The following is a 12,537-nucleotide window of genomic DNA, read 5'->3' on the forward strand; positions in this document are numbered from 1 at the left end:
TCTTTCAGGTATGCATGGTTATCAATACTACCAATTGGTGTGTTGGCTTCATCAGACATGTCAGTCATTTTTTGTATCATGCTTCAGTGATGTGTTTTCCTGACACAAGAGAATACACAGTAGCAGTTGCATAATCAGGATTTTGTCATGCATGCCTTGTTTTGTTTGAACGAATAGTGTGTATAAATAAAAGTCACTTAGTGTTAATAAATGCTAGTTTTTGATTGTTCTCTCTGGGAGATTTGATTTGTGTAAAACATGTGACACATAGCTAGGCATACCTTAAAAAAATATGAGAAAAGTACACTGCGATTCCAACACATATCTTATAGAGATAAATCTAAAGTGTCTACATTATCAGGAATTTTTATTTTCTTTGTTCAGATGATAACAAAGTATTACATATTTGTTCTATTAGTAGCATGTGTGTTCATTACATACATGTAATTGACAGGTGTTCATGTAATAAATGTATTTGCTATTTTACTGTATGTGCACTTCTGTTGAAATTTGCTTCGAATAGAGCAAAGACATCATGTGCTTGTGGATGTTGTTCAAGAATTTATAATTATTAGCAGTACACAATATAAACAATTATGATATACAAGACTCTGGGATCAATGTATGTAAACCGAACTGAAATAAATGTAATAGCAAACTGCATTGTTATTCTTATGTAGTTTAATTCTGAGTTACAGCCATCATTAGCGGGATGTATGCAATATTTACTCTAATAGTAGCTAATGTACTTGTGCAAATAGATAGGTCTACGGTGAAACTAAGCAATGTTTTTATACTCCAGTGAACAATCCAGTGATTGATTTATGTTCACTTATATTGGAGAGTCGCTTGTAATAGAGTCCCATTGTTTATCTATTAAACACATATAGGTGTTTGTCAGACAGAAAGCCCGTACAGCTGGGCTGAGTGCCGATGTGAAAGTAGCCAAGATGTCACTGATTGACTTAGCTGGTTCAGAGAGAGCAACTGTTACCACAAACCGTGGTGCAAGGTTCAGAGAAGGCGCCAATATCAACAAGTCGCTGCTCGCTCTGGGAAATTGCATCAAATTGGTATTTTTTTTCAATATTTTTAGTTCAGAGACTAAAGGTTCAGAAAGTTCTGAAGCATTGACAGAGTTGGATGCATTCAACAATAATATATTTTGAAGCTTGCTGTTGTCTTTTTTTGGTAAACAACCTAACAGCAGATACCATACACTGAACGAGTTCAACTTGTTGGTGGTACTTCCAACCACATCATCAGAAAATAGTACTACAGGAACACTAACAACTTTTTTTCCTCTAACATTTTTTTCTGAGGATATTTCCCTCACACAGAGACTTGCATGACTACAAGAAAATGATAAATATTAAGTTACAAACGTGATAGGTAACGCATGTTTAGGCAGACTATTTGTCAAATGCACAGACATGTGTCTCTTTTGAAATTCATGTTAGTGTTTAGATAACTAAAACAGTGAAGAGTACAGACTAAATATCAAAAGAAACATACTGGTAAAGAACTTCTGGGTATCGAGTGTAATAAAACCATGAAACAGATATAAAAATATTTCAAATTTAAGACACTATTAAAAAAATGTGAAATCAATATGATCTACAGAATAAAGCTAACTAGCGATAATTTTATTAAGAAACTAAACAAATGTTTTTTTACTACTACAGTGTACTCGCATTTTTGGATAGTCTTTCAAGTACAGATTGATTTGATAGTTTCCACCCCAATACACCATTATCAAGTGGCCCTTCATACCGACAAACTAGGTGCTGTGTTCGAACTTTAATGGTATCATCAGTTAAGCATAACTATTTATTTTCATATATATAATATACAAACAATTAACTTTGCAAACAGTGATGTTATTGGGCATATTTTAATTTCCACATTGTAAAGGTATTCGGATATTCACCATTCAATTGAAGTCAAGCTCAACATTAATGTAAATTAGGTGATTAATAAGCATAGATTTTAACTATAGTCCCCACAGAAATACAGTTACACTGAAATCTGTAAATTGGCTTTTGCAATATTAGAGTAACGGCTGAAATGGAATAATTATTACGCAACTTAGGTAACTATTATGCACAGATTTCAACCAAAACCTAATAAGATTTGTTCATTAGCCCAGAGAGACTTTGTACCAAGTAGATGAATGGCTATTGAGGTATAGATGGATATAGGTGATATAAACACTGCAAGGTTGAATCCTGTGGTCCATGTTTATATGTTTGTACATGTGCCTTTAATTTCAAAGACGTACACACAGATATGCAGACTACAAGGACTCTCATTGTGCGTTTTGCACACAGGAGTAAAAAATAATATATGCAGAGTGACAGTTTTAACAAAATGATACAGATCGTATCTCATTACATTAGAACTAATAATAAAATTAACCTACTTAAATGCTGAGATGTATCCTATAATCTTCTTTGATTTGTATGTGACAACATCTTTCACAAAACAAGTCCTGCTCATGTTCCTTTATCATTCGAGTGTGATATTGTCTCTTGAGCATCCACTTCTGAGATTGGTACATTCCTCTACAAAAAATGATAACTGCTGCATATAAATAATCATGATGCAAATATAACAAAAGGGTATTCATTTTCAAGGTAATATTTTAGTAATATTAAAAAATTGCATATAGGACCTGCATGGGGGTTGTTCTGCAAACTTCTTGAGCATCGAGGCAATTACTTTTGATACTTCCTTGAAGTTCAAGCCCTGTAATAACACTTGTCATTTTTTGGCCAGGAGCACATGCAAAGTGACTAGTTGGCAAGAGCCATTTATTTGTATCTGAACAAAAATAGCGACGTTGTTCACTGCTGTAATAAATATATGTATATGATAACAAAATAATTGAAATGTGCTATTGTCCAGTAAAACAGTACTATGTCATCTATATGGCCAGTTTGCGTCAGCTTTCACTTTTGAATTACTTTTAAAATACTTTATTTTAGCTGGAATTAACTTTCACTGACTTTTTCTGCGTTTTGTATGGAATTAACTTCACTGATTTTTGACAAGTTAAATGTTAAATGTAGGAAAAAAGGTATATTCGCTTAATTTTATTTTCACTCAATCATTCCCTCCCTTTAGTTTGGTAAATATTTTACTTGGAGTTAACTGGAAAGTCCTGAAATTTACTAAAAATGTTATATTATTAATTATGACGTTACGCTACTGATACGTTATTTGCGCTTTTAGAAGGTCGTTCCAAAAAATGTTTGAGATGTATCTTATTAGTTAAGTTAAGCTAGGGAGTCAATCTCTCTGTCTCAATCTCTACAAATTTGTATCGAGCACATAGGAAGATTTAGCTGCTCCAATAAAAGAAATATTAGGGCTTGATAGCTTTGAATCTGAGCTATTTGATTTTGGCCAGTCGACAGTGTCATTATCGGGAGCGTCTCAGCTAAATCACAATTCAGTAACGATAGAAAAATAGAGTTTTCCAGTCTCTACTAAGAATGGACTGAATTAAACTCCAACAAAACAAGATGGCGGAATCACAAAGTTAACATGAAAGTCTGAACTCTTGCAGTCGCCAGCCAGATTATATATGTCACTATCATATGTTACTATTGTTATTATATGCATCAATACTATTCATGCTGTTAAGCTATTATTGTTCGTCATTGCTGACCATTTTGCACTTATGGGTCGCAACACAATAAATAAATACCTTATAACTCCATCCAAAGGCGTCTGGGAATATCGAGCCAATCTGGCTGCTGTATCTGGAGTTGCCATTCTTTGACGTATGACATCAATTATTGAAAGTGAGTGGTTACTTCTCCCATCAGAATCTACAAACTAAGATAACAAGAAATTAAAGCCTAGAAAGAACTCCATAGTGCTGAAGGTATTTAAGGCTTACTCACACTAACTGCAATGACTTCCATTTTGTGTTTCGCACACAGGAGTCAAAAAACGATTACCAGTATCACCATATTTATCATGTGTCATATTAAATAACCTATCATATCAAAAATCATATACTAGTATGTTATTATATAAACATGCACATGCTGAAATTAAAAAAAAATAAAAATATGTAGTTTTTTTTTTCTGTTCTATTTGTATTTGCTATATAAGTGATTAAATAACACAATTAACCCGAGTATTACCTATGAGTGTAAAAAATGAGTGCAAACTTTCAACTAAATAAGGTGATATATTTGTGAGAAATTGGACTTCAACAAAAACAAAATGATCACCAATCTACCATCTTTGTTTAAGTATTGAAAAAATGTGACATGACCTGTATAACTCAATATGCAATACACCAACTTCAAATGAAACTTAATTGAGATTATTTCAATGCACTCACCATATTTGATTCCAATCTTCCTGGTAACTTTGCACATATTTGTTTTACTTGATAATAAGATGGAATACTAGGAGCACGTTTTCTCAATAAATGAAAAACAAATTGCAAGTTCCCATCACCCTAAAAAGCAATAAACTTGATGATTAACATATGTTTGTCTATATTAATTCCAATTCACAAAAAAAGTTACGAAAGCGACAATGTTATTACCAAATTTTCAATCTAGAACAGAACATATACCGGTATTACCAAGAAATAGTAATGCAAAATAATATAGGTTGTCCAACAGATAAACATATGAGGCCTGCCTAACAAGAACGTTGTGTACAAATCAGTTTGCGCTCCTCATACATGCATGTTTGGCTAATGTCTCATACATAAAATTGCACAAAGTGTGTTTTTATCCATTATGGTTTCACAGGTCATCAGTAAACAACACAATTGTATAACAAATATATGACTGAAATGTGAATGTTGCTATAGCTGCATAATTCAGATAAGGAAAATGTAACACAGTACATGCCAATTGACGAGGAGCATTTATGAGCTCAGCATAATGCTCATTTGGAAATGGATGCCATGGATTAGGATTTGAAAATGGTATATCTTCATCCATTCCATACATTCTGAAAAAAATGTATTGATAAATATTACAGTATGTAGAAATATAAGTATAAAATTTACTAAATAAGTCTTCAGGATCTCACCAGCCGAATGGGAGTGCTGCTTAATCTTGAATATTAATGAGCCAATAATGAATATTAAGGAGCTACAAAATCAGTCACAAAGCATAGATTTAACAAGTTGAATCAGTCTCTGCAACAGGCAAATTTGGATATTCTGAGATTGTTTTTATTCGTAACGTGCACGTTTGGTGAACGTTTTAACATCCATATGAGACAGTAACATTATTATGACTTCACTTAATCAAAAAACATTTTTTTTTATAATTTATTGAGATATTTTCATCATTCCTTCATACAATGTGCTCAAAAGCATGCACACTATTTTTTTTTGGCAGTATTTTATTGGCTGCTTATCAAATTTGCAGATACTTTGGCTTAGGGAAATGCTTTTATATAAATAATAATTAACAAAACTATGAGTAATATTATTAACAAAATTATAGACCTGCACAATATCGATCTTTGGACTGTTTCTAGCAGTATAAATGTGGAAAAAATAATATCAAGAGAGCAAATGCAAAACTCAAATTTTACAGTCTACTTAATAGTGACATTAGTCCAGCTGAATACCTACAACTGTTAAATAATAGACAAGTTATGAAATTATTGTCTCGATTCAGACTTAGTTGATACAAACCACAAATACAAGTAGGCAGTCATAAGAGACCTAACATCTCTGTAAAGAACAGGATTTGTGATAAGTGTAGGAGGTACAGTTTTTCAATACAGAATCTAGCTATTATACTGATGAAACGTTAAACTATGTACTCTGAATTTACCAAAGAAATCATCACTTTCCAGTCTGAAAACAATAAGTTCATTATCAGTATTAATACTAACTATCCTGAAATTATACACATGAAGCAGTATTTGAAAGTGTTTTGAATAAACAAACTGCATTATTTTTTATAAAAATTAGTATTGCCTGATCTTATATTATTTTAACATTCTGTATTTTACTCCTTACCTTCCTTTCAGCCAAAAATTAATTAGTAATTTCATTATGGTGTAATAAAACTTTCTTAGTATACATCTGTCACCATAACTCAGTAAGTTGCAGCATGCCGTCACGGTAATTTTCAGTATTGCACTAGGTATTTGCATCCTACCATATTAGGACATGTGCATTCCAAATATGGGATAATTATATGGGTAATTATAAAAACAGACATGGCAGCCCCCCCCCCCCCCCCCAGGATTTGACAGGAACTTACCCAAGGAACTTTAGTAAATCTGTTTGCAACTTTTTGGATATCAGCATACCAGTGATGTAGCCTTGTAAGGAAAGGATGTATAATAACAAGGTTATTACGAGGATACCACAAAGGTCGGGACAGACAATTACCAACTAGCATACTGATGTCTTGTTACTATACTATACAAAGTTATATCTAAGCCTGCAACAGTCTAAATCTCACCTTCCTGGGTGGTTTCTTGGTTGGGTATATCAGCCTCACAGACTATTTCAAAGTCTTCAGAGTCTCTATCTAAAGGAGTATTATTCTGTGAATTAAATTACCGATACAAATAATTAATTATATCACTAAAGATTATGCAATGTATGACCAACATGACCTATTAATATATACTGTATCATTACATATAGTTGCATGAACATTTGTGCAATTTGGCTAATAAAGGTAAGTATAATTTTAAGCAATATGGTAGTTGCGTATATGGTCAAAATTGAAGAAATGTAGATTCAACCATACCACACCTTGTAACAATATACTCTTAAACCAATATTGTAATTTGGTTTGAATCACTATAGATTTAATTTATAATTTTAAATCAACCCAACATCAGACGTATCAGAACTTATAGAAGTTTGATTTAGTTTTTTTTTTCTAATTAAGAAATAATTTATGAAGACATAGTGTATTAACTTACTTCAACTACTGAAGATTTTCCAGAGAACTGATTTTTGTGTACGTTTAATAATACAAATATTAAAATCATTAAAATATTGGCATTCTCATTGCTGAATTTATAACTGATTATTTTATTACATATAACCTTAAGTCAATGTTGTTCTCATTCTATGAAAACAAATGGTATGAGGAATTTATTTACGATTTTTTATATATAATAATAAAAATACAGTAAAATCTGATAACAGGAATTTATCTTACCTTAAACAAATCATCTTTATTAATAACCTGCACTCTCTCCCGTTTGTGACTCTCAGAAAAGTAATGTCTGCGAAGATTATTGGAAGTCTCAAACTCATTGACACAAATAGTGCAAACTTTATCTGATCTGTCAGTGTCAAGAAAGAAATAGTCATTAGATAGGGAATTATATAATAAATGTACAATTGCAATAAAACAATATGAAATTCAATTTTATGTGACACTTGCACTTTACAATAATGATTTTGAATTATTTATGACTGTGTTAGGGTGGGAACAGTTATGCAATTTAATGATAGTTCACGTTTGAATTCGGAATCCTAGTATCTAAGACCGGTACAAGTATCTACGACATGCTAAGACTAATGCAGTGGGATAAGAAGGTGCCCTCTGCTTCTTGATCCGGCCATATAACCTTAAAATCAACAGTGATAGGAATCCTTACAACAGTGGAACACAGTCGTAAATTATGGCGATGTTTAGTACAAAACATAATTACGTATAGTATTTTGCTCCCGAGAATAAGTCTGACACACACGCGAAACCATCGCCGAACATCAGACATGGTGGAACTTTACCGACCCATCGTTCGGTGTTATGATTACTGTCATACAATACTCAACCAGTTTCAAAATTATAACATAACCCCACAGACATGTTTTAATTATATCAGCTAGACTTGTGCTGATTTCATGAGGAATAAATCAGACATACACGATTTCAGGCAAACAAAATACAATTAGTTGAACTGTACTCCTTTGACTCGGCGGCATATTCCGCAAACAAAAGTCAGACGCTAGCCTCCACGTGCCAGTTAATAATTGACAGGCATGAAATCTTCACCCAATCAAGGAGCAGCATTTACGCAATCTGACAGGGCGCGTCTCGCGTTAGGGGTCAGACTCGGTCGAAATGTTAATTTTCAAATCAGCTGGAGGAGTTGAAGTGCTGTGTGAACCACAGAGAATAGTCAACTTACAAAATCCAGTTATAGTATTACACTTTATTAAGAATGGAGTTAATTTGAATCGTATAAATGGAGATCGCCGATTATATTGATCATTGTAACTGAACAGTTAAACCAACTACCGGTACATGTAATATATGTTCGTAGTCACGGTGTACAACACAAGTTACAAGTAATATTCAAAGCCTTGGTCTGAACACATACCCCACGAGGGACTGTTACATTACTTATTTAATAATTAAAATAATTTAAACCCAAGATTGTATGAAACAAGTTGTTGGTTTCGAGCAGTATCAGCGCTGTAGCTGACCGGCCCTGGACATACTAAGTACGTCGCGGCGTCTCATCCATTTGTTGTTTTGATAAATAACCAAATCAAGAAATATTTAAATACAGAAAAAACACTTAACTTCACGAAGTGTACTGTCTAATCGTCAGCAAAATTATGAGAACAAGTCGTGACAACGAAGTCAGCAGCTTTCTTATTGGTTGTCATAATAAAATAACGTTATTATAATATAAAACTGACCTATCACGACAGCTGTCACATTTCAGTGGCATTTGACTCCCGAGAATGTAAACACTCGTTTTCGCGGAGTTTGTAACTACAAATGTTTTCGTTATTTGTTATTGTTTGGAAAATAAAGACAATTTACAGAAGCAACACCCTAAAGACGCAATAACTGGATTTGATTTACAAGAAACTTTACTAGCAAATTGTATTTTTATGGAAATATATATAAAATGTGCCAATTGAATGATGTCATGTCGTTTAATCGGCATTTCTATGCAGACGACGTAACCAGTTTATAGTTGGCCGTCTTAGCTAAAACATGGCGTCAGGAAACATTCCCATTTACAAAAGTTTTGTAAGCGAAAGTAGATGTCACGGTGACCGTACGCGTGACCAAAGGAGTCCGACATTCCTATTAACGGCGTCACCGGCAAAGAAAGCTAGAAAAGGTAAGTGAAAATCACTTGACAAAGTTGCAAACCACAGTTTGTTAAAGCACGTCGACTTTTCCTTGACTAAATAATTTACATTTACCATTTTTTTCGGTTTACCTTGTAACAGTTAGTCTTAAAATACACCGACAGTTAAAAAGGAAAGTATTGGTTTTACATTCAATGGTGGGAAAAATAAATAAAAGGAATGTTAAAAGACTTCAAGGTACAAAAAGGTTCTGCTGAATATGTGAGTATTCCTGTTTAATATTTATTTTAGTCAATATCTATAATTAGATTTGTTCATTTCATGACAATAACTTCAATTATATTATTTTACTGTTTTTTTTTTGTGTTGCCCAAAGCATAGATTTCTTTTGTTCTATGTTTTTTTCACTTTTGTTTTTACTGCATATAATGATAATTTTATTAATCATCTATAGTATATGTATTTATATGACAAATTACATTAATTGTAAATTGTATTTAAAATTCAAGCAGATAGCATGAGGGTAATATCATACATGTTTTCAAAATAAAAAAATCCTATTCACACTTCATTTTATAAACTATTGAATAAAAAAACAACCTTTTACATGTATTCCCATTGACACAGCAATTATTTTTATTACAGAATTTGATAGTTCCATCATTGGCAAAAAAATATTTATCATCTCCTAGTAGATTTGTTTCTATACGTAGATTAACTGTAAGTATGAACATGAATTAGTAATTACTTTTTAAATTTGTTGTTACCGGGGTAACATTATTATTAATGGTAATTCAAATAATTTATAAAATTTATGTAGTTCACTATGATATATATGATATGATATGTCTTAAATACATTGAATAGTACACAATATTTAAAATGAATGAAATGGAAATAAACATGGATGTCATATAAAATTGATGAACCCAATGTCATAAAGTAAAGTTGGATGCATGAATGACAAATGATTGCACATGCCTGCCTAACTCATAGATCTGCTAGTCAGTCAATAACAAATTTTAGGTGATGTACAAAATTACATTAGTAGTGCCTGTTGTCATTGTAAATAAATAATATTTATGTTAATGATGACCATGGTTGACTATAGTTAAAAATAAACACTTGTTCCTGTCTTTATAATTTGAAATGGAATACATCAGTTGAATTCAATTAATTAAACTTTTCCTTAATTCCTTTGTTCATGATTACTTAAAATAATCTTTGATCTTCTTCTTAGCGTGTTCAATTCATTGACAGAATTTTACAGCTGAGCAGTACAGAAACCAATGTATTTAATATTTATCTGATCATATAACGTAAATAATCACATGGATGAGATATACAAATTTCTATCACACATCTTTATTTTCTACATAGTGCATATAAAACTAGTGGCTGTAATTTCCTTTGGTTGAGTACGACACAGATGCATTAGCACCTATATGACAAATACTGTACAATTCATATTTACATTAAACTCAAATAACAGATTAATAATCTATCTATATGAACACTGATATAATTATTATTATTCAAAAAAGGAGATGCTAAAAAATGTTGCGCCGGATTTCGCAGAGAACATTGCAATTTTGAACAAGTTATTATCATTCTGCCAAATTAAAATTGGAGAATGGAACCAAGAGGAGGCAAGAAAAGTAAATTACTAAGCTTACATGAATAATCTTATGCTCATTCATGAATTACTTTTCAGATTTTGAATTGTATATCAGTATTTTTATGTGCATTAATAATTAGCTTTTATTTTATTAATTATAGACATGTTAATTTTTAACAATATTTTCTCTATCAATCCAACAATAGATTTTATGTAATGAAGAAACTAAAAAGCAGTACAAATACATTAATACAGAGGAACTTGCACACAACCTGTTTGAATGAAGATGGCATCACCATCAGCCATGACAATTAAATGTTTAACTTTGATAGTAAGTATAATTACTGTTTTGTTATTTTTATATCAACTTCACTAACGTTAGAAGATAATTGCTTGCTCATATCTCATATACTTGACTCAAGTCTTTCAACACTGCAGCTAGTTTGACTCTACCGCTGACACCTGTTTGGATATCCAGAAAGCCTTGTTGATTATAACATATCATTAAGGACATCATACACAATGTAAAAGAAACATTGCACAAATGTTTTTGAAATAAAATATTTTAGAGTTGGTTAATATGATCAAGATATTTTGCTCGCTGTACACAGAATAATCTAATCTACTGTGACGGGATAACAACTGCATCAAACATTCTGATCATATGGTGTGCAGGTCTTTATGGCTGAGAATTCCTTGCCATCAGCCCCCACTGTAATTTTGGGGGTGGTTAAATAAACCATATTGCAATACAACATCATAGTGACTTGTAAGAAAGTTTTGACCAAATCAAACACAATTTTGACTATTAAAAATCATACATACTTGTTTAACCTCACAAAAATATTTCATAATGCACTAAAATTTGAATGGCTCATGTACCCAGATAAGGACACAATCTTTAATTTGTGCAGACTCGAATGAATTGGAATTTTTAAGTCAAAATATTGTGTACAGTACTTTATAATACTATATTAATAACATATCACCTGCTGACTCCCTTTTTTCACTGATTTTACTATGTCCATGGAGGCTTCAGTAGGTGATATCAGTAATTATATACATGCTGATGCAAGTACTTTTGCATGAACTAGTATTCTCGTATACAATTTGTTGTTATTAAAATTGTATTTTAACACTCAAACACAGTAATTTATTTGAGGCAATACCATGCCTGTGCTGGTTGTATCTATGTTATACCAGTCACACACATAGATTTTGACAGAAAAAGCGCCAAACTGCACATGCATATATGTTAATATATTAATATATATTTTAATTATATTTGAATAATGAATAAAATATAACAAATAACATTGTTAGTCACAGTATGACAGCACTAAACATCTGTTATGCTGTATCACAATGTGCCTTTACATATAAAAAAAGCTAAAGTCTATGTTTGCCTTTACATAAATGATAAATAATGGTTTGTCTTCAAAAAAACATACTGCAATAAGAGACATGATTATGTTTAATTAAAAGCTAATAATAAATATGACTCCTAATACAATACATGACTATAATACTACCAAATTTTCATTTAAATATGGTTACTAAAAAAAATAGTAATTGCGATTTAACATAAATGTATCAGGAGCCAGTGACTCAATAGTTCAAACAAAGCTATAGCAGAAAATCTTATTGGCAAGAATCATATGAAGTGTTTCTTAGCTGTGAGAAAGTGTTTTTGCCAACAATTAATATTTTGCAATACTCCACCTACAATCTTCCCTACATTATATTTTTCCAGCAAATTCATATAAAACTCAATTAAGTAATATGCAAACCAAACTAGAACAATTTATATTTTCTATTCACAAATGTGATTCTTAAACAT

The 12,537-nt window shown here is 31.7% G+C and overlaps 1 pseudogene; it reads right to left on the reverse strand.

Moving 5' to 3' along the window:
• Nucleotides 1–832: 832 nt before the first annotated feature.
• On the reverse strand, nt 833–7,764 carry LOC144351995 (uncharacterized; annotated as a pseudogene).
• Between the last annotated feature and the right edge of the window lie 4,773 nt (nt 7,765–12,537).

The sequence above is a fragment of the Saccoglossus kowalevskii genome, chromosome 12 (assembly GCF_978046115.1).
Source record: "Saccoglossus kowalevskii chromosome 12, keSacKowa6.1, whole genome shotgun sequence".
Classification (NCBI taxonomy): domain Eukaryota; kingdom Metazoa; phylum Hemichordata; class Enteropneusta; family Harrimaniidae; genus Saccoglossus; species Saccoglossus kowalevskii.